Here is a 24,648-nt window from a genome sequence, read left to right on the forward strand (position 1 = left end):
TCCATTTAAACTGATACACCAGACAAATAGAGCAAATATATTAGAAATGTCATGGCTGTTTGTTAATATTTGTAATATGTAACTGTAAAGTATGATTATTTGGAAACTGCTTTAATGATTGGGGAAATGTCTACAGAAGTGTCAAGTTTATTTGAAAGCAGATTCTGGTATGTGAAGAAGAAGAAAGATAAACCGGAAGTAAAGAAGAATGATGGCGAGAGGCAGCGAAGAGAGAGAGGTTGGCTGGAGGAGGATAGGAGTGAGATGCCGATGTGTAATGTGAAACTCATATGAACTTCGTTCGTGATCGTGCGGTGGAAATGTGGGAACAGGATTCTCCAGTGAACCTGACGGAATTGTGTAGTGATGTGAGTGATTGAGAGGGCGCTAGTTCAGCTATCTGCTAGCTCAGCGGCTAACGCTAACGGCCAGCAGGAATTGGCTGAAGAGTGGAGACTTCAGTGCGGATTATCGGAACTCGAAGTAAGAAGTTCTGATGGAACCGTACTGGTTGCGATGAGAACGTTTTTTTTTTTTTTTTTTTTTTTCCGGACGTTGTCAGGAGGTTTATTTACAAGGGACGTTCATCTGGTAAGTGGAAAAACGCTCGGACTTCACTCGGGCCTTTAATGAACTGAACTGAATCTTTGTTAGATATCGACTTTAATTTTTCTTTTTGCTTCAGATTGGCTAAAAGTACTCTTTGATTTAAGATTTAAGTTGAAACACAACTGCAAAGTGGTATAAGTTTTTTTTTTCATTGTCAACAACTAAACAGTTGTATACGTCTTTGAAGCTTTTAATCATTTTGCTGAGTTCAAGACACACATTGACCTTATCTCTAATCTAAGCTCTGTTCTGACTGCCAAGGGTATCTGTAATGGGGTTGTGCATGAAAGAAGGTAAACTTACTTTACTTACTTGGTAAAGTAAGTATTGAAATTAGACTTTTGGGTAGCTGTCTTCAGTTTGTGGTGGGATGACTCACTGTTCTGAAGGTAGAGATACCATTATATTTAAACAACTAACTATCTCATTAATGTCAAATGCATTAGGTGAGTGTTAGAATTGTCTACATGTGCCAGGGGAAATCTGTGCTACAAAAAAAAAAAAAAAAAATCTTAAGATGGTATCCTATTTGCGTGATTAAGCTTAATAAATCCAGACTGCATTCAGCATCATAGTAGGCAGGCAACAATGACGTAACAGCATCCTGTGTTTGTGTGACATTCAACCATTTGGCCTGTGTGTATGTTAGCATTTAGCACCTTGTTAGGCGCATTTTTCCAACACATACCTATGTTGTGAGGACACACTGTTCCTTGTGGGGCCAAAAGACCAGGCCACATAAAAATAAGTGCTGTTTTCTGGATAGGTTTAGAAATCAGGTGTGAACTGGGTTTAGGTTAGCATTAGGTACAGTATGTTCTAGCTAGGGTTTAGAGCAAGAGACAGTTAGGCTGTAGAAATAATTAAAAATAAATGGAAATAAATGCAAAGACTCTGTGAAGGTAGACACTGTGTGTTGAGCATATGTGTAGAAATAATTATGTAGAAATAATTGTATTGAGAAGATGTAGGTAAACCAAGTTTTCAATTGTAGGTGCACAATTTTTTGAGTGGTCAGAAGGGTAGAAGGCCTTTGGTTACATTTAGCTTTAGTAATTATGACTAAAGGATTTCCTAAGGTGTATTTTTGTTTTTCTTAATTTGTGCAGTGTTAATATTGAATTTAATTTTTTTTCCACAATAGTTTTAGTGCTTCAAAAGACCTATGACACAATTCTTCCTTATTTCACATAAGGATGTTATGAGGATCAAATAAATACTTTTGGTGATAACATTATACCCAGATCAAGTAAGTTTACTTGCATAGCTCATGTCAAGATATCAAGCAGCTCTGTAAAATGAAACATCTCTGCTCTAGACCAAAATAAAAATAACTTCTAAGTCTCAGTGTGACAAGGAGCTATGCTTCCTTTACTCTTGAATGGAAAAATCTGGCTCATCCGAGCCACGACATCTTTAAGTTGAGTTATTCGCCTCAGCGACTGATAGATCACCTCTCCTGTCTGACTTGTGTGGTTTGGGGCGATTTCATTTTCCAGGCCCACTCAGAAGTTATCTAAATGGATTGTACAATAATCTGCTATGCCCTGAAACCACACAGAAAATAATTACTCTGTGTTCACATGTTTGACAGGAAAAATTAGTAACGATCACCCAGAGAGCAGGTGTTTTTCTTTTTCTCCTCTTTCTTTTTTTTAGTTCTCCTCGAGTGCCCGCAGCAGAAAAGGTTGTGTACAAGGCTAGTATTGATTTTGAAACCATTTGACAAAGGATAAATAAGACAGGGGAGAAGGGAGGCCTTAGCCATGAGCTTTTTGATCAATCAACATGTCACAGCTGAAACTCAATTCAATTCTTATTTATCAAAATCGCTTGCGTGGTTAGTATGCAATGCAACTCTGCTTCCTTTCAATGTTTAGTGGTCCTTTGAGCCATACACTTCACTGTCACCTGCAAAGATTTCACAACTGAATTTGTTTGCTGCAAAGACTTTATCACACAAAGGCCTCTCAAATTCATGAGAGCTGTATAAGATTAGGATTTTTCATTCACCCATCATTATCATGATGCTGCATGATAGTAAAGGACATACAAAGTGATCATAACCAAAATAATAGTCTTTATGTGTATGCTGTTGTGTAGGTTGAGTATCCAGAGGTGTTTATGTTAACAGATGAGCAGCTATTACATTTGATTTCTCATGAATTGGCCAAAGCCCCTGTAATTTTGGACAGCCTTCATGTACATTTATGAAGCATAGGTGAAAGGTTTGGACCCAACTAGTCATTTTACAACAATGCAGTCTGATTAGCTCTGAACACTGAGGGCAGCATCACCTGATTGGAAAATCCATTTCCTGCTATGTATACATGAATTCTCTTTAAACCTTATTTTACTTTGTTATTATGGAAGATAACAAAGAAGCGAGGTCACATTTTTACTGCCATTAAGCAATCTAACCCCTCATCCAAGTGGGATCAGCCACTAACCCTTCATACACTTCACTGGAACGCATAGTAATCGTTTAAACAACAGTGTTAGAACATTTTGAGAAGTTATAGGGTTTAGCAAAAAGGTTAGATAGGGAAATGGTAAAAACCCTGTTTCAAAGGCCAGCCATGTATCACAAGGTTATGGCAGACAATCTCTGGCCTGTGGGTAATTTAAACCCCACAAAGAAAGTTGAGGAAATTCACTCAGAGGTGAATGGGATAATGCCCTTTCTTATTGCAGGGAAAATAATGGCCAAAGAGCATTGATCCACATCAGCAAACTGCTAAAACACCTGTTTTTACAGACGTTGTCACACTTCTTGATGAACATTTATTGAATTGTATTTGAGTTGTAGAACCAGGCTGCTGCTTCTGCGCTTCAATTTTATAGAAACAGGACTTAAGTTGGAACCAGCAGCTTCTCCTTTTTGACCTTGTTTTTGTTTGATGAATAATGTGTTTTATGTATACTTACACTTAATTATGCTTAGAAAAAGCTAAAGACCAGGTCATACTATACCATAAAACCAACATGTGAGTTATTCCTTTCAAATGGTTAAATTTTAACATTGAGATTCAATAAAAGGTGAGTGTTTTGACAGTTCAGATTTGAATTAAACCTGAATTAATGTGATCGTTTTTCACACAAAATAGCCCTTTCAAATCGGGCAATCTCTTATTATGAATTATTAAAGCATTGAATTGAATCATCTAATGTCATTAATACATGTCATTAGTTTGCTCCGAGTGCAGTAGATTTTCTTCTGCGTGACTCCTCCATCAAAGGGAAGAACAGAGACGTTGGTTGGGAGGGAATAACAGTATTTGTATTGAGCAGAGGCGCCATTGTGTCAATGTCAAATGGAGTGTTTGCAATGCCCCTCTTTGGCTCGCTGTAGCATGAGCTTTTTTATTTCAAATATTTTCAGTGATGCATTAGTGTCACGATGTGTCGGTTCCATTTCTCAGAGACAGGCACAAGCCTGACATCCTGGGCGGATGTGTAAATACAACAGAAAACACTTAACTATGAGATCATCTTTGCCGGGGTATTAATCTTGCTTTTTAAAGGCCTGTGTGTCCAGACTCTGTCCATGATCTTCCTTGCCTGCTGTTGCAATACTCTGAAACATGTTCTTCTGAAAAAATACCCATTAGGGAGATGAATGCATTTTAGGGATGGTGAGAAAACAAAAGGAGCACATAACTGCTTTTTGGGGAAGGTTAAGTTAAGGATACCTTTTCAAAGGACTTCTTTGTGTAGAAAATGTCAAGCAGTGCTTAGTGGCTCCTCTTACTCTTGTAGATACACACAATTCCTTAGCTGATGAATGACTGCAAGAAAACACAGATAGAGATCTGTTTTACAGCAACTGGTACAAAAAACAAAAATCTTAGCTATGTGTCTTAATTGTTTTAAAAACATCAGCAGCAGATGTACACCTATATCAATCAGCACAAGGGAACTGTTAAGCATCCTACTGCATGATGTTGGTATTCCAGGTCATGTCCCTCACATAGAATGGATCTTGGTCCTATTTACTGAGAGCACATCACAAAACTCAAAATGGGCACAAGGCATGTATTGCAATACATTAAACTCTGATAACTGAAGAAAAAAAAAACAGCCATGAAATTGTTGGCTTCTCTTGCTTTAAATATTAGTGCAGGGGTCGGCAACCCAAAATATTGAAAGAGCCATGTTGGACCAAAAAAACAAAAAACAAATCTGGAGCCGCAAAAAAATAAGGCTTATTATAAAGGCAAGGCTTTAAGTGTTTACATCAGCCTAACCACTTTGTTACTAAATAGATGTGCCTATGGCAGGATTGTGTCCTTACCCGTTTAATGTGACTTCTGTTTACGGACATCACTGGACAGCTTCTCAACATCGAGCATGTAAGATGTAACTTTAATCTTGATGCGGCAGATAATATAGCATGCACATGCCATGTTTGCCCTCCTACAGAAACCATATTAAAACAAAAAAATTATTTCTCACCCCCATCTTTTTTCATTGTCAAACACTTTGAAAAAGCTCCACAGAGCCACTAGGGCAGCGCTAAAGAGCTGCATGCGGCTCTCCAGCTACTGGCTGCCGACCCCTGTTTTAGTGTATTCATAAGTCACTCAGCCCATTGTTTGCTCAAGCCACAGCATATTGAATTTATAGCTAAGGAACAAAAAAAAAAAAAAAAATTACCGTTGTAGTCTGATATGAAGTCGGTTAACTCTTATCAGACTTTTTTAACCTACAAAACCAAGTGTAGAAAGATTAATAATTGCTAAAGTGTATTCACACTTCAATGTTTTTTGGAGTTGCTTCAATCCAACACACCCTTTGCCTGACTTGCACATAAAATTCACTTAATTTTAATTTTTTCTAATTAAATAATTTTTTTATACCTGTCAATTGTAAAATTGTAAAAAAAATATCTCATAATCAGGACACTTAGTCATCTTCTAAGCTGACATAGCAAACTCATATTAAATTCAGCCAGGTAAACTTCAGTTAATGAGAATTAAATAAGTAATGCTCATAGAACTTATTCATAGGTTTTATGCTTGAGACAAAAGAACCATCAACTATCTGGATCTGCAGAAGGAAAAGTGATTTTGGAGAAAAAGTGAGACTAAAGTAGAAGAAGAGAGATGTCAAAGTAACTTACATTGTCAAATTATAAATCAAAACAGAAGTTGAACATTTACAACAATTTTTTTTCCAACAGAAATTTACATTATGATAGTGAAAAAAAATATAAGGTTGTCTCCGTGGAGGCCCGTGAAGTCTGCCCTTATTACCAATGTCAGAGATTCGATTAAGCACAAGGAAAGCAAATGATCCCAATGAACTAATGATTAATCCAGCAAGTCTATTTACTAATGTACCAGAATGCATTAAAGGCATAAGTTAATGGGGACAGGACATCAATTCAAATACAAATGAACCACATTTGCATTGGAAGCTTATTGACTGGTGTAACAAAACGGATTACAAAAGGTAATCTACTTATAAACCTTAGAGATGGATGAAACATGTTTCCCAACATATCTACTATTTAACCTGAACCGATTCTTGCCTCCAGAAATGACAGCATCAATGCAAACAGATTGACTGGTTTGTCGTCAAACTGAAACATCAGTTCAGATTAAAAGAACCTAGAATTAAATAACCTTATTACCTGGCAGGGCTAGAAGATAGCAGTTAATACTGACTGACCATGACAAATCCAGCCAGTTATTCTGTAGTCTGATAAACATATGCAATCACCTTGATATCTGGATGTAAAACACATTTCTGATGTCAACAAAAGTCTTTTTGAACCCTACTGTAATATAGCGATGCACTGCTATGCCTCGTAGTGATGGAAATTTTCCCAGTCTTGTCTGCAAGGCAAAGGACAGTGTGAGGGATCATCTGGCATGCCAGAGGCGACATTTCTGTGGCACTTCTCACAAAACACCAACTGAGCACAGGGTTTTCCCAAGGGTTGAGTAAAAAATAAAGAATTAAAACACTCCTCCAACTCTGTGGATCAAAGTCACAAGCTAAATCCTCGCTTTGTTCTCGTACATAGATGAACATGAAAGCCCACTTCTGTGGATTGCTTCCCTTTGGGCCTTTGGGCACAGAGTTGTGCCCAGAACACAGTCTTATCAATAATGCTGCACTCTTAACTATAGGCTTAAATGGGTGGAGAATATTCCACGATTTGACGGAAATCTATCCATCCCCCCTTCCCAGTGGTAATGACACTTTTACCAGCTTGTTTAATAGCATCTAGTAAGTGATTTTTGTAAGGGGTGGAGAGGAGGTTTAGAAAGAGAAAAGCAGGAGTTCTATTTGATGTTTCGATCTGGGATTGATCTCGGAGGAAAGACTCACATTCTGAAAGTAGGATTATTGGACTCTCTGGCTCTCCTCAGATGTCAAAGATCTTTGAACAGTCTTGTAAAGTGCACTACTTCCAGGCTGTTGCTGAACTGCTTATGAACTCATCAAACGAGCACCTGTCTACATTTTAATGAGGCGCCATGCACTTGACAAGGGTCCTCTTCCCACACATACCTGTCCCCTTGAGATGCTACCACTTTTTCCTGGAAAACCACAGAACTTATGAGCTTCTAAGTTGCTTCCTCACATTTCCACTTTGACTGAAATAAATATCAACTAAATAAAGATCCTTCCTAGTGATCTCAGTATATTTACTATGCTTTTTTTTCCCCCTCAATGTTTGTACCTTTGATAGTCCAACCTTGGATGCAGGGGATCTGTAGTCTCAGGGGATCCAGCGTGGGTTTGGCCTCGACCATTGGACTGCAGACCAGATGTTGATCCTTGCAGAATTGCTGAGTGGTTTTGATGGTTTGGAATCATTTGAAATATTTTTGAGGAGTGATGACACGAGAGTATGCTTTACCTTCGTTGCTTTTAGGAATTATCCAGTCATGATATAACCAAAACAATTGAGGAAGGGGGCTGTAATTACTGAGTGGAGAAAATCTGGCTTGCGAAACTTTGTGTTATTTTTACTTTTCTCATCTTATGGGATTTGAGAAAGCTTCTCCAGGTCAGTGGCAACGGTTGGAATAGTTAATTCAGGTTTGGTGACAGTCTTTTCGTAAAGCAAAGAAGTTTAAGTTACCCTGATGTCTTAGAAGAGAGCAATAGCAGGATGGCATGGGAAGGGGATTGATGATTTAGGGCATCTACGGTACTGTGACAGATGTTCTGGTGTGTCATTTTAAATAAAAAATTTAACCAGAAATTGTAACCCTCAATTTACTGGACATTCTAGGTTTCAACCAAGAATATTGAAACATAGCTAAAATAAGCTTCCTCTGTTGAGTGACTGGTAGTGATGAGAAGTTTGGCTCTTTCTACACACAAATTATTAATGTATCATCTGTAGTCACATATTTTAGCTTAACTTGGCAAGTATGAATGGTTTGTATGTGTTTTTATGAGAAACCTACTTTTAGTTAGATGCGTGTGAAATCAAATGAAGCCAAAAAGATGTGAGGGGATACAAGAAAGAAAGCAATATTTTATCCAGTGGTGACGTGTCTGTTCTTTCAGGCTGCTATTTTTTAGCAAGCATGAGACTTCAGCATATATATTTTATCTTTTGCCTGGACTAAAAGAAATGCTGTAAAATTACTTTATTTCAATGTGCTCTCTTTCGGTCATGGAAGATGCAGGATTTAGTTCAGTACATTCTAAACATATTTCAGCATCATTTTGTTGACAGAAAACAGAAGCATATACAATCCAAGAATTACAAGAATCCAAGAGTTTCATGTAACATTTTGTTTTTGATTTCATTCTCTTTGGATAGTGATCACTTCATGTATTAATTTGAGAGTATTTTGGGGTGTAGAATAACTGTGGGTGGCTTGAGGTTAAAGGACATGGCTGAACTGTAATTGATAATGTAAAGGCAGATGGGAGTCTCCAGGGAAACGAAAAGAATCCAAGCAGATGGCCAAATTGCTCCTCCTTTCTATGATGGGAGGACTCTGCCCTTTCATCCACATGGTATGATGGGTCATTAAAGCTTTCTGTGCATAAACAACAGTGTGTATTTAAATATGACTGGCAAAACTGAAAAAAGCCAACAAGCATAAGTGCCATATTTCTAAAATGTTGTCAGGAGCATGGGGTGTGGCTACGAGTTATTAGGCTCACCAAGGAAGCTTTCCAACAATGAATTTAATTAAAGACCATTCGCTGAAACACACACCTCCCTCATAGAAAAGGCTGACCATCTGTAATGAATGCGGCGTGTTTACAGATTCACCAGTTGAGGGGGCTGAGATTAGCAGCTTTCATCGTTTCCAAAAAGGGCTAGCGCAAATGTTGTATGATTTTCTTTTAGCAACAAAAACCTAATTAGGAAGAATTTAGGAGGGAAAAAAATAAGCAGACATCCAAACTGAAATACTCAAATGCAAAGTAAGTTTAGGTTTGTCTTTCTGAAGATACACATTTAACACCTTTTACGGGGTGTTGTGGGAGCTGGACACAGACAGATTGGTCAATATTGCTGAGACCCTTTGATCCCACCCTGTTCCTGAGCTAACTCTATAAATGTCACCTCACACTTTAGTGTGGGGTGACAACGGAGCTATTTCATATTTGCTAATGCTTTTATCTCATTCTGCAGTAATTGATCTTCTAATTTGAGAGGTGATGAAGACCAACTACTTGACAGAAAGTGTAGAGTGTATTCTTTCTGTTTCTCATAAAGATGCTTCAATACTAACTAGTTTATCTGTGTTGAAGATTGTAGCTTTAAGCAACTTCTCAAAACCATTTGGACAAAATTGTACATCATTGCTCAAAATTACATGAAATGAACAATCTGGGACAAACGATGTTCTATATTTAGTAGTTGAGCAAAAGATGCATCTAAAACCATGTGAGGATCAAACTGAAATTACTATTACAACTAATTAAAATAGTTAATACAATTATTACAAAATAGAAGTATGTATCTATAATCTTAATTACTTGAGTTTATGACATGGACGGACGGACGGACGTACGTCACATTAAAAGCAAATAGCCATTCTTTTAGCTTTCCCCAGCTTTGTCAGCATGGCTCATTGGTGTGACAACTTTTACTTAAAGTGATTAAGTAAATAAAGTTTGTTAGGCACCTTTTACGAACAACACTATCACAAAACTGGGTCCCTCTAAGTTCTTTGTACAGAATCTTGTTACTATTATTACTACTTCGGGCAGATGGATTTTATTTAGTGGTATTACATTCAGGATGCTAAGCACATACATGGCAGTTTGAGATTGAAACATAACAAAATATGAAAAGGATGAATGAATGTGAGTACTTTTTATGTATAGTTCCAGCGTTACAGGTAAATGACTTTCAAGAGTCTTGGAATATGAAGAAAAATGCATCTTTTTTTGTATTTCTTTAGTTTGCCCTAAGTTATTTGGAAGCTGTAACAGCAAGGAGCTATATGAATGTTCATTTTCACACATTGACATAATGTAATGCTTTGCTTACTTATTAGATAAACTCAGTTGATATTTTACTGCTAAGCATAAATTTGACCATTTCAACATTTTTCAATGTTAAATAAGATTAGACTGAATAAAGCTGTAATTTGTATGCGATCAAGGTCATTCTACACCATGCTGTTATTTGGGAGGAAAAAAGATCCATTGAACTGGAAAGTAAACAAGTCATTAAATATGGAATGTACAACACTTCCCTGGGTCTACATTCCAGAGTAACACCAGCAAATATTAATATTTGCTTTTCATTTCAACCAGCAGTGGTACTCTGTTCAGAAGGAGTAAAAAAAAAGAAACGGAGCTAGAGTGTGGTGAATGTGAACTTCTTACAGGATATTATAAAGTGACTAAGGGTGGAATATTTTGCCTGAAATAGATAGTGACTGTAACTAAGAACTTATTTTCTGAGAAATATGATAAAAATAAATAAATCTGCATGAAAGACTTTGACTGTAGATGAATGTGAATATAAAATGGCTGACGCACAAGCAAACGATATGGCAAAAAAGCATTCCTTTCACTGTAACTGTCAGTTTGCTTTTCTAAAGTTTACTGAAAACTAGTAAAACTAAAACAATACTGAATTGTCTCAGGTCAAACAAGTAATTTCTTAATTTTACACATTGTTTTGAATTATAAATAAAACGAATAAGTAAATATAATCAATCATGATGGTGGGACATGGACAACATTTAACTGTATTCTAAACATAATTTGTCAGTTACTAATAAAACATTTTTAGAATCTTAATCTGAGGAACAATGTGAGCTTCATCATTGACAACAGTAGGACTTCTGTTTATTAAAAACAGGCAATCATCTCACTTCTTAGTACAATACAATACTTTTTTTGATGCAAAATACTGCCATTCACTGCAGATGTTTTGTGACAGCAGCACTTCAACAGCTCACTCTTTACAGTAATTTTCTGCTTTCTCCTCATTTTTCTACTTTAAATTAAATGTAGTTTTATGACTCCAGGCGACCAGAAGGAGTTATCTTAGTTATTTTGGTTTCAACTGCAGTTACATTCAATGAACAGAAACAGGGAACAGAACAAATAGGGAGAAAGACTTACACACACTGAATTACATGACAGTTGAGATTTCAGTATTTTATCATCATTTATATCTATAATTCATGAAAAATATTTATTTAAGTAAACACTCAAAAATACTTTCAAACTCACTGTTATTTATGAACGTGGGAACAAAATAGCTTGCCTGCAGGTACCAAATATAAATAAAAAAGTTGAAAATGTTTATATATGAGTATTAAAAGTAGGGTTAGCAGATTAAAAGCTGTTCAGTTATCATACAGAAGAACAATAAAAAACATAGGCTACTTGTTGAAATATTGGGTTATTATGTTTCAGTCATAAGTCGTTCCATATCCTCATGAGCTATAAACGTCAATAGACGCATGCATTTGAAACACAGATTTGAAATTGTAAAATGTATGCTTAGCAGTAAAATAGCAACTGAGTTTAGCTAACCAGTATGCAAATGTTATGTCAATGTGGAAATGGACATTTGACAAGACAGAGAGCCAAGTTTCAGAGTATGGCCTCTCATTCTACACTTCAAAAGAAAACCCTTTATTTTGCTGAAATGGTGTCAGTGTCTGTACTCAATTTTGGTAATAGCTAAAAGAAAGAAACAATCTGGGAGCAATTTGTGATAATACAGTTGAAATTTATTTTTCCGCTAACAAAGTTATTCTAACTATTGACCTTTCCAGTGCCTGAATGGCGTTGTCATGTGTTCCTGAAAGGTTCTGCAGCTCTCAAACAGAACTTCTTAATTCAGTGTGTCACTGTTGTTTTAAGCCTCCTCTCCTGGGTGCAGTACTTGGACCATAACTTTATAGCATAACCGACTTTCTTGAAACACTACCTACAGAGGAGACCAGGCTTGTATTCTCATACACTGTATGAAAAAGCCCTTGCATGAGCTACAAGGTATACAAAACAAACTCACAATAATTTTCTCACAGGATGTTGTGTCAGAAATATGGTGCCAGAAAATGTCTAAACAGGGACAGATTTCACAGTTCTTCACCAGCATGTGGTGCAGTTTGTCATCTCACCATACTATCTCCTTTCACACTACTGCTCCCTTGTGGTGTGTTAAGATATGATAGGCTTCTCTGACAAAGTGTAAAGTCTCTGAGGATTAATTAGGGACAGGGAAAGAGATAGATTGTGTTAATTCCTGTGCTAAAAGCTAATAAACAGGAGATGAAGAAGCTATAAAAATAGAGATAACCAGAAAGGTTTAATTTATTTTCGGAAAAAAAAAATCAGCTCCAACAAACTGAAGAAATAAGTGGAGTCTTTTTTTACAGTTATTTTACAGATCAAATAGACTGAACTCACGCAATATTTATGTCTTTATTTATTACTCACCCAAACTCTTCCCTCAGTGATCTTCCTCATCCCACAACCCCTTCATCCCAGCTACTGATTCATGCCACAGAAATCAGGTAAATCCCACATTAACTCCACGGAAACAGCCCATTAATATTTCACTTGTTTTCAAGCCTGTTTGTGCCATATATCAATGCCCAACCACCTCCTTCAGAGTCATACATTAGAACTATTTTTAAAATACTTCATTGTCAGCCTGTGGCAGACTCATTACTTATTAAGATAAGAGAAAAAATGTGCAGGAGCAGTTGGTGGCTCAGCTTGCTTTAAAAGCTCCACTGCACTCCTTCCACCTCCTCTGCTTGCCTGCTGTTCCACCTCTGTCTCTTCTGCTTCTCAGCTTACTTTTGTCCTCATACTGGTAGTGAATCTTTAGGACATTTCTTCTTCCATGGTGGTGTATTAAAGGTAAAAAAGAGGCCTACTATGTTTGTCAAAGATGCAATAGTACATGATGACAAGCACACTGTAGGTTCCAATAAGTTAGTATAAAAAAATTATGGTTTAAAGCATAATTTTTTTACGAGGCGGAATCCCAGTATACAAATCTATAAAATACACAGAAAAATACCAAACACTAAAATTTATTCAGTTCAGTATGGGCAGATTACATCTCTATTACTTTAAGTCATCACAAGTGCATGCTTTTTGTGGGCAAAGGCACTACATTTAATAGTATTACTGTGGGTTATTAGCACTGTAGCCTTATAGAAGGAAGATCCTGGGCAGAAATCCTGTACTGGAATGACATTGCATTGAGTTTTCATGTTTTCTCCCACAATCCAAAACATGGTGGTTAATTACTAGAACAACCCTTATGGCATGACTGTGTATATACCTCGAGATAGACTGGCGACATCGAGGATCTTACCTGCCTCCTGTCCAGTGACTGCTTGAGATAAGCAACGCCCCCTCTTTCCAACCCAAATTGGATGGGTGGATGGAAAGCGAGAAAATTTTTTTTGAACAAATGACCGATTAACTGAAAATGCAGATATTTGGCTAAAAATGTGATGGAAAAGTTACACACTTCTCCATTTTTTTGTAGTCATTCTCCCTTTAGGAAAAGGAGAATGAAATTGTTGATCCAACTCATCACACACTCAACACATGAACATATTTTTACATTGCTATTAATGCTGTATCAAAATATTGTTTGCGATACAGGAAACATTGCAAATAATAAAGGCAACAGACAAATAACGTTTGTTTTCTTTATTTGTTGAATAACGGCAACAATAATGGTTTCTGTTGGCTTAAGAGAACCAATCAAGTTGCTTCTGTGCAAAGAAGCTTTGCACATAATGTTATTTTTTATTCAAGGTGATCATACCATTAGAATTTCCCATAGTGTTGACAACAAAAATTAGGAGGAATAAATTACGATTCAATAGAGGATTGCTGCCATATTGCCTCATCTTCTGACAGAACTCAACAATAAATTGTAATTGCTATGAAGGGTCTTAAAAAATCAACTACAAAAGGAAGCAAAGATTAGAGAAGATGTGGGAATTTTGAACTTTTTCTGTTCTGTCACTCCTACAGGATGATGGCATACCTTTGCAACTATTGAAAACTTGCTGTGGTTCATGACAGTTCTCTGGAACTCACAAATCAAAACTCATGACATAAGAAGAAAGAGGTTTCCTTTTTTCATTTTATCATCTAATTACACATACAAATCTGAAGCCTACAAAGGCCACACTGAGATGGTCTCCCTAGGATCTCCACTGGTATAGAACCAGGAGTATAAGATGATGCGTTTTTGCGATGGCGGAATTAAGGTAAGTGTTTTATTAAACGGTTTGACTTTAACCAGCCTTAATGTTTACATTAAGTAGTTAAAATATTAACCTTTGGTTGAAGGTATAGTCATGTTTTTAATAATATGTTGTGTAAAATGCACAACAAATTCGTGTTGCATTATAAAACATTTATAGCGCCAGCATATATTTCAAATAGTTATTTTTATAGTTTTTATATTTGTACGTAAATTAATTTGTTCAAATATCTATTAATGCTATGTTTGTCACAAAGAGTGATAAATAACTTACAAAACATAAAAATATTTTACCATGCTGTTAATGTATAAAGCTAAAGCTGTCCTGTAATATGAATGCAGTCTCTTTGTCTTTCTATTGTGGGTTCAGCAGTGTAGAAAATATGGAGGTTTATGTACCACAGTACTAAAGCACTTGTTAGGAGGTGCTAATAGGGTCTCTTTTTTTATCGTTTTAATTCCATCGGCTTCCATAGAGAAGAGACATTTGAGAATGGTGATGCTTAGGATAACATGAAACAAAGTAGGGATATAAGGTCTATAATTATTTAAAAAATGGCTCTCCCCAGATTTAAATAAAGGAATAACGTCTGCAATTTTATGAAGCCACTGAGTCACAGCTGATTTTCCACATATTCTTATCCTCATAGTTTACTTTTTTCCCCCATCAATGTCCATAGCTGCCATCCCCTTTACTTAGGTGAAAGATGCAGAAGAAGACTGACCAACAGAAAAGGCATTTATTGCTAAAATGATTTCTCAGCTATGTTCTTCATTATAAACTAATTTTTGCCCAATGAGCGTTGGAGACAGGCACTAAAATTTTAATGTCAAACAATAGTAACCAGAAGAAATACAAAAAATAGTTTTAAATTATATTTTAATTCATTGGGAAAAAAAGCTTTCTTTGATACAACGTTTATGCAATATTAAATTGTTTTAGAGCTGTTCTATTGACTCAGATTCAAACAAAAATGACCAATACACACCGAGTCATTCCTAAATGATTTTTAATAGTAATATACTTGTATTTCACATTCATACAATATGTCACCAGTCTGTCACGTTTGTGATCTTGACACAACAAAGAAATATTTCTTACAGTGATGCACATTCCATTTATACGTGTGTTCACATATGGATGCTTGTGTGTATGGATTGAGACATTTCTGTGGGGACATCCCTGCACTCCAAAGTGCAGCTCCCATGACAGCCTGGGGTGCCACATCCATCTATGTCTTTTTGCCAAATTTGATTTTAAATATTTATCACACCATACATCTTGGCTGAAACAAATTGCTGGCAAAGTGCTATTGTCTGTGAAACATGTAGTAAGAAGGATGGAGGCTTTGGAGGGTACATCAATGTTTCATTTGGTAAAATATATGAGTGTGGAGTGCATTTGCAACTACAGCAGTTTTAAACAAGTAGAACTTTCTCAAGTGCATTCTTTTATAGAATGAATGTAGTGAGGATGTATTTTGAGAGGAAACACACACACCTCATGCACAGGGAGCAAAGTTGTCTTTGTCTAACAGAATAGCAAATAGCAATTTGGTGATCTAAAAAACTTGACACTTTTTTTTAAGGCTGGTATTTGATTTGCTCTGTCCTTTTTGGAACTGAGAGTAAAACTTGTAGGAAAAATAAAGTACAAAACATTAAGCTGCTAACAGTTGCAGTAACTGCCAACCAAATACACTAATAGTGGTTTGGGGCTGAAAAAATGCACATTTAATTTGTGATATGTGTGATACAGTCTATTACTACTTTTTCTTCGCGACTAGCAATGGCAGAAACACCATCATTACAGATGTGATGTGCAGTGCTGTCAAAAAGTGTTTATTTCCACTGATTTTTTTTGTTTGTTTTTGGTGATTTTTTTTAGACTGAAATGTTTCAAATGCTCAAGGTGGAGAATGGAATGAATCTAGAACCCTCTAGATTCACTCTCTGCTGAATGTAGAGGGTAAAAAATGAACAATGAGCATAATAGTAAAATTACTAACAGTTTTTACTAAAAATTTGATCTAAGCATTTAACACAAAACCAACATACTGAGTTTCAGAACTATTCAGATTTGTTTTTGCATATCAACTATCAACTATGTTGTTTAGCATTTGCAGTTTTAGTTTTATTTCTAATTTTGAATTATTAAACGCACCTTCTTTAAACTAGTTACTACCTTATATATTTTTAGATTTTGTAAAGAGACCAATTTACAAAACAGCTTGCACATTTTGCTCTAACCATAATAACCATTTTCGTCAATTTCAACTATTTTCAACATTTTATTGTCTAAAAGCTAGTTTGACAACGCACAATTATTGTTTGGTATAGATAGAAAAAAAAAATTCTTGTGAAAGAATTGGAACATTTTTGGTCACCAGCCAGAAGTCTGCTGTTGGTCAATATGGCCATCTGTAGAGTTAACTCAAACCATACATGAACTATCAAGGAATGTCAGAAATTTCAGATAGAATCTTGCAGTGCGACAATTGCCATGACTGACGCCACTTCCTCATTTGTCCAAAGTTTCTTAAAACTCTGGATGTTGTAGGGTTGTGCTGGCTGACGTGACTCTGCAATATCGCATGGACATCGGGGCAGTTCCCTAGGATTGCAGACTGCCATGGTGGTTCCCCTGCTCAAAACGGTGAACCGGAGAGTGTGCTCCAATTGTAGGGAGGTCACACTCTTAAGCCTCCCTGGTGAGGTCTATTTGGAGGTCTTGAAGAGGAGGGTCCGTCGGATAGTCAAACCTCGGATTCAGGAAGAGCAGTGTGGACCCCAAATGGAGACGTGATCAAGCATCTCAGGATCTTGTTCACAAATGAGGGAAGAAGAGAGCGGGAGATAGACAGGTGGATTGGTGCAGCGTCTGTCGTGAAGCGCGCTGTACCTGTTTGTCGTGGTGAAGAGAGAGTTGAGTCAAAAAGAGAAGTCCTTGATTTACCGATCAATCTACATACCCACCCTCATCTATGGTCATGACCGAAAGAACGAGATCGCGAATACAAGCGACCGGGCCCCCGACCGCTTGTATCCGCGGCCGGGGGATTCACCTTTCTCCGTAGGGTGTCTGGGCTCTCCCTTAGAGATAGGGTGAGAAGCTCGGTCATCCGGGAGGGACTTGGAGTAGAACCGATGCTCCTTCAAGTCGGGAGGAGCCAGTTGAGGGGGCTCAGGCATCTGGTCAGGATGCCTCCTAGATGCCTTCCTGGTAGATCCAGGACGCTGGAGGGTCTCAGTTTCTCGGCTGGTCTGGGAACGCCTTCGAATAGCGCCGAAAGAGCTGGATCAGATGGCTGGGGAGAGACAAGTCTGGGCCTCCCTTCTGAAGCTGCTACCGCCGTAACCCGACCCCAGATAAATAGAAAGAAAATAAATGGATGGATAACAAGCTTTGTTCTTCATCATTGTATTATTATGGGAATTTAATAAATCTTTGAGGTGGACCTTTTCTTTTGGGACATGTCTCTTCTGACTTTGCAGACCTAGACACTGAAATTTTACCCATTATTTGCAAATTAGTTTAAGCTCAGTCAGGCTGCATGTTGTATGTGAACTTCACTTTCCGAGACTTGTCAGAAATTTATCAATTGATTGAAGCATAGGCCATTGTAATACAGGAATGTTCTTTTGATCGAAGAAATTAATGCAGCTCTTTCGACTTGTCCTGGAGAATGGTGAACGCCTGAATTTACTTCCATATATTCTTATCAGTACACAAAAAAATCTAAATTTTTTAAAAATTCCACTCTACAATGGTAGGATCTTGGTTAGTCAATTTAACATGACAAAATGTAAAAAAAATTAAAAGTAGTAAGAATACTTGCCCTGTTTTGCAAGTCACTGCATATTCAGCCTCCTGGAAATCTTTCTGAACTCACTTCTGTTTTTCTGTTGTTCACTTGTCCACCACATGATGGTGCTGTTGTCTTTTTTATTATTTTGTAGAATTGAGACACCTGTTTGGAAATGAGCTGCAACGGTGTTAAAATTTAGAAACTGAGAACCATGTTGTCTTGCAAGTATATTTTGGTCTAATCAACTTACTCCCATTTATTTAACATCAACCATATTTCCAAAGTGCTAATAAAATGTATCATCTGCTAATTATTTAAACCATTACTTTTGTTCTGGCCTCAGGATTTTCCCCAATACTAAAACAGACATTCAAGTTTTATGGTTAATTCACTCATTCACAAATGAAAACTTAATTCATTTGTCTTTTGTAGTGTCTACAAGACCCTATAGCACATTGTCCACTAGATGGCACTAGTGTACCAGCAAATTTGGAGTTATCAGCCACTGTGCTGATGCCATTGTCTAATTCAATCTCCATCCCCTTTTTGAAAGAGCTGGATAGAAATACAGGAATGATTAATTACCAATTCTGTGTTAGTACGCATTATTATCCAGTGTTCAAAAGGAGGTACACAAAAAGTGTAGCTCACAAAAACAAAATGATTCAGTAGCTTTAAGGTCATTTGTAAATGCATCCTTGGTACATAAATATGTATTACTTCTGCAAATCAATTAGGCATGGTGGAAACTAGTCTTTGCAGTAGAAACTTGTAAAACCTCATAGCTTTCTCTAAAACAATTCTCTGTGGGTCAACCTTTGTGAAGCTTTTTTGCTTCTGATAATCATCTGAGCTAATCTGTACATTGAATTTGTAATCTAACTGTTATTTCAGATCCTTGCATACTACAGGATTATGGTTTCTTGTGTACACCTCGCTGATGCTGTGGAAGTAGATCAGGGCAAACGAAACAACTTCATCACAGTCACCCATGTGGATCTGACATACACTCCAATCCCTCAATACCCAAATGGAGAACTGCAGCTTTATTAAATTTGGCAATAAAATATTTGCAATACCTCATTGGCTTCTAATGGGAAGTATGACTGTATCAAATCGGCTTGCATTAGATTTAATTTGTTTGGCATTTCACAGATGGGAATACATTTAGAACTGTGAGCAGACATGAGAAGCTATTACAAACACAGTCTAAAGCTGCCCACCATGTCTCCACAGCGCGACAAGCTTATTATTGTTAAATCAAGATGATTTACCAAATGCTCTTAAGGTATGCGACGGTTGGGACCTCAAATACATTTTAGAGATGCCTTTGGTTGATTTTTGCCGGATTGCATTTCAACGTATTAGGTTACCAGAACTTAATTAATGCACTTGTATTCTTTATTGCTATCTGCCACTGGCTTTTGTCCAAGCCAAGATAAGATTGGCTGACAGACTAAGCATGCAAGCTAAAATGATACCAGAGCAATATAAACAATATGTCTGTCAACCAAGAAAACAAGTAAAAGCAAAGAAAGAGAAAGCTGGTGCCATGCTGGTTACATGTGCATTGTGTAAATTAAACATTTCTCTGAAAACTGAATGAGAACTTGATTTAAAAAAAAATGTAGCATGTGCTTTAGCCGTGCATGCTGCTATTAACCAGAGAATGGGGCAGGGTGACTAAACATCTCAATTCAACATCACAGTTTATACTCAACAAACAACTGATGCCTGACATCCAAAGAATGAATTTCTTTAATTCAAAAATAGACATGTCTGAGTAGGATTGTTCTATTCAAGACCTATTTGATGTGGCTTTTATTTCACAAGGCAAACATTTTGCTCCATTTATCTCCCACGAGCTAAACAAAGATCCTGTAAATAAAGGAGCAATATTTATGCAACTAAATAGAACAGTAAGTTGGGTGATTTGATATATTAAAAATCAAAACCACTAGGAACAGGAAAATAAACAAAGGTAACTACAACTGAGAAACAACATGCCAAGCAAATAATTCTGTCGTTTCAGGAAAATGCACATCAATTTGATCATATCCTTTTCTTTTTGGAGCAATACTGCAACCTATTATAAATACACAAAGCAGCTAATCAATTACAATCTGCAGCCAACGTAAAGATGCCTTTCATACACAGCCCCTCGCTGTGACTTGCTAAGATAAATTGTTTGTGACCTAAGTTTGACCCCAGATGATGTTCATAAGACCATTAAATTTCCTGCAAAGAGAGTGCAGTGGGGTTTGTGTGTGTGCGTGGATTTTTGAGTGTAAGGAAACAGCATGCAATACAGCAACGGGAGGAGGAACTGGGAAACCAAATTAAACAAAGAGAATGAGAGACAGTTGCACAGACAAGATAAATCAGGCAAATTATCAACATTTTTGTTTTCTTGTTTAAAGCAATCTGCATTACAGGCATCATATTTTTGGTGTTTCCAAATGATTCAAACATAATATAGTTATTGACACCATCTACCAAAAGTAACATATTTTTTCACATTGTCCTAATTGGTTTACAGTGAATATGTCTAAAGGAACTGATCTGACTGATAAATCAAGTTCATTGAGTTATTTCTGGAGCTGTTTTAAAACTAGTGATGCATAATATATCTGCACTAACATCAGTATCGGCTGATATTAGTCTTTTTTTTTTTATTGTATCGATATAGGTCCGGTAAATAAAACCAGGAGGGTTTCAACATAAAATATTTTTTATCTTGTAGCCATTTGTTTTGCATTGTTTTCTTTCTACAGGTGTCGAAACCATAGAGAAATATATATATATATATATATATATATATATATATATATATATATATATATATATATATATATATATATAATCGGTTATTGGCCTAACAGCTGTATTAAAATCAGATATTGAAATTGGTCTAAATTTCCATATCATTTTCATTTTTAAACCAACTCTATTTCATGCATGTAGCTCAGTCAATTGCTGTAGGTCCAATAAGACACAGAGAGCCATGTGTGCACCATTTAACATAAATGCGTAAACAACCCACATGTCTAACTTCTGAACTACTACAATGTCATATTTCCAATTATGATTCCAATTTCCAGTTTAAGTCAGCGGATCTTTGCCCATTCAGACAACCTATTTGTGTTCTGTTATATCAGCAAATAATACAAATGACAGAGTCTGTGTTTCCTTGCAGGTAACAGTTGCTAACAATTTAAACAACCACCCCAGAACCCACTAACACCAAATCACACCCTGCTGCCACTGTGCATGCCACCAATTAGTGTCATGCCACTGGCAGTGCAGAAATCAGCTCTCCAATCGTTAGCTTATATTAACAACCAGACAGTGAGATGAAAATGCCACAGGGGTTATATGATTTTATACACATGTTGCATGCAAAATATGGACAATTACTTTCAATCCACTGCTCCCAGATGTGTGCAGTTTGCTTTGTACCATTTCCCTGAGCTATCTAATGGATTGCTACTGTCCATGGATCCAAGGGTGAGCTTTTCTTATCTTTGAACAGTTCATTAGTGTACTTCACTTTAATGACGGTGTTAAAATACTATCATTTTATACCCATTCTCACATGAGCATCAGCATTTAAATAGATGCTCCACCCACCAGCAGTTTGTCATGTTCACATAATCCAGATTGATGTCTGCTTAATTTGTTTCCTCATTCTAATAACCTTGCATATAAATAGTCACTATCAGCATGTGTTTTTTGCATTTTCACCTCTTGTGCCTCAGAGGAAATTAGCATTTGAATTTGTAATCACGTCTCTTTTTAAGTTGAATCACATGCACAGGCTGAAACGAGGAGACAATTAACCTGCACTGCTAAGTGGCCAAGAGGATCGGACAAAAATAGCTCAGAGGGAAGTAAAGCCAAGCTGCATATTTCACAAGCAGTCATAATCAGGTTCACTGTGGGTAACAGCACTTGAAATGTGATGTGATGATTTCAACACAGGAGCAGAATTCTGTTTAGAATGACAACCAAATGAGGTTGATGTTTTTGGGAGTACATTCATTTTGAGATTTGGACTCGCAATGTGAAACATTTTATCTAAAGTTGTTGACAACAAAATAATTTCTTTAATCTAAAATATGTCAATTTACCAAGAACCGCAGTTGATACCAACATATTGTCACAAGCGACTATGTGAGACTCTGGTTTCGAAAAATGAACTCAGCTCCTGTGGGAGTATCAATGTTGGTATGCTCGCTTCTATGTTATATTGCTAAAACAAAAATAGTAACAATCAAATATATGAGAATGTCTGACTTAAATTTTGCTTTCATTAATAGTGAGAAATATTTCAATTAAAAGCAAACTTTTAAATGTAAAAAAATATAAAAATAAATACAGTCAATGTAACAAAATATATGTGTAGCTTGGAGCATTAATAAATTGTCCAAAGCAATTGTGGACTAGAAATGAACATTTTAAATGCTCTATCAATTACTTGTGACAGTTTTCCTGAGAGTTCAGGAACTGAGTGAATAGATGACTTTCAGTGTTCAGTGAATGAAAATATGACATTTAAAATGAGAATATTACATCAGATTAGTAATAAACATTTTAGTACATAAATGTGGGCCTAATAAAAAGTATAATTAAGACCTGATTCAAGGTTGTTGTTCATAAGAGGGACTTTCAGACTCAAAGACTTATTGAAACACATGAGCATATTTATTTAAGCTATCTATAAAGTATTCATTTTTTATAGCTGTTTTGGGAAACAGAAATAAATGTTTGGAAACATTATCCAGTGTTTATGTGTATGTACAATTCCAGTGGAACACTTTAGGGCTTGTAAGGCAAGCTTTTGCCAGCTATTTTGCTCAGGTCTTGAAAAGAGATTAAAATGCTGCTACTCTCTTAAATGCATGCACTCCTGCACATCAGTGAATTGTGTGGGTCTTTCTATTTATAAGCCAAAACAACCTTTTTACCTTTGATAAACCAAAGCATTCCCTCTTCTTTTATGAGCCTATGGACAAAGAAAAGAAATGCTTCAAAGCGTCCTTGAATACAAAGCACGTTGTTGAGATTCACCAGCATTACTTTATTAAAGCAAAAAGACTAAAAAGGTAGGCACCATTAGGGTTTGCAACAGAGATAAGAATGCTTTTTTTTTCTTAAAAGAAAAAAGCAATTTCAAACGCAAGATCTAACTAATCAACAACTCTCTTTTCCAGCCCATCTGATATACAAATTGTGCCTAATGAACCTTGCAAAATCAATTACCTGGGTAATACTTTGCATGCAAGGAAAACCAAACACTGAATGCATGATGCATACACAGACATTACTCACTGCAGATTATTTTGCTCCATTTACATTGCATTAGAACCTGATACTGCAAACAATTTCTTGATCATGTTCATTTCATTAAAATGTAACTAGGCCAAATGGGGAAGATGTACTTTTGCAACATCTAGATAGAATATCAGTAATGGCAAACCTTGTCATCTGATTAATGATCTAGCACAAAATGGACAACAAAGATATTAGGCATGCTTCTTGGTACAAACAAGTTTGTCCACATCATACAATAGCATAAAGTATTAAGGTGACTCTTCAATGATAAGTGACGCTACACTTTAGAGTGCTTTTTGCAAAGCAATGACATTTTCACAAGCAAGAGTGTAAGGTGCATGTCTAAGATAACGTTCCTGATGTATTGTGTGGCCATAAAGCAGTTCATGCTGACATGATGTGAAGAGTGAGCGTGGTCTTTGTGCTCCTTTGAAGCCTCGATTACATAGAAATTCCCATTTTATTAAACTACTGCTGCACCATTTCCTGAATAAGCAGGCTTTTGTAATAAGTCATAGTCATAATAAAGGAAATAATATTCTTGATATAATTCATCCTTCAGTAGGTGCTGTGTTACTATAAAGTGGTTGGTGATAAACAATAAATCATTCTCTGCAAAAAAGTTGTAGATTAAAAAAAAAAAAAAGATGATCCGTGCACAGCTTTCTGCAAAGTAACATCATGTGGAAATTTCATTTTCTGAGTCAGGCACAAATCTAAATCTGGCATCATGAATTATTAAAAGCCCTCTTTATGAGCTTTCTTCAGAGGAGAATATCCAGCACGGGATAGTAAAGTTTGAAATCAATTGGAACAGAATAAAAGTGCCAAATGTGGTTCCAAAAGTATTTCTGTCACTGTTGTTTTCTACTTGAACACAATGGCAGCTTCAATCAGATGAAACGTGAAAAAGACTTCTTGGGTGAAAACACAGTCACTTAAAGGGTTGCTGTCTGTCTTTACTTATTCACCTCTCTATCCCAGCCACTATTTTGAATACACACATAAAGAAAAAGACTTGGCTTGTCCTATAAAGCGATACGATGTTGATAAAAGAGCAGATTTACCTCATTTTAAAATCAGCAAAAACTTAAAAGCTTTGGTTTTGAGGTGAGTGCCACTTGTAGATAAATCACCTTTTCTCTGTGTCAACCTACTCTGCATGCTTTTGTGAAATGGCTTTTTTTTTGTTTG

General features: G+C 36.4%; 1 long non-coding RNA gene across 1 annotated transcript in view; it reads left to right on the top strand.

The window, feature by feature from the left end:
- The first annotated feature begins 221 nt into the window (after positions 1-221).
- LOC129364329 (uncharacterized) overlaps positions 222-24,648 on the top strand; it is a 44,700-nt gene continuing 20,273 nt past the window's right edge. Inside the window, exon 1 of the long non-coding RNA XR_008606432.1 lies at positions 222-591. This is a non-coding gene — a long non-coding RNA (uncharacterized LOC129364329). The remainder of the gene's footprint in view (positions 592-24,648) is intronic.

Source organism: Poeciliopsis prolifica, unplaced genomic scaffold (genome assembly GCF_027474105.1).
Source record: "Poeciliopsis prolifica strain line A6 unplaced genomic scaffold, Auburn_PproV2 SCAFFOLD011, whole genome shotgun sequence".
Classification (NCBI taxonomy): Eukaryota; Metazoa; Chordata; class Actinopteri; order Cyprinodontiformes; family Poeciliidae; genus Poeciliopsis; species Poeciliopsis prolifica.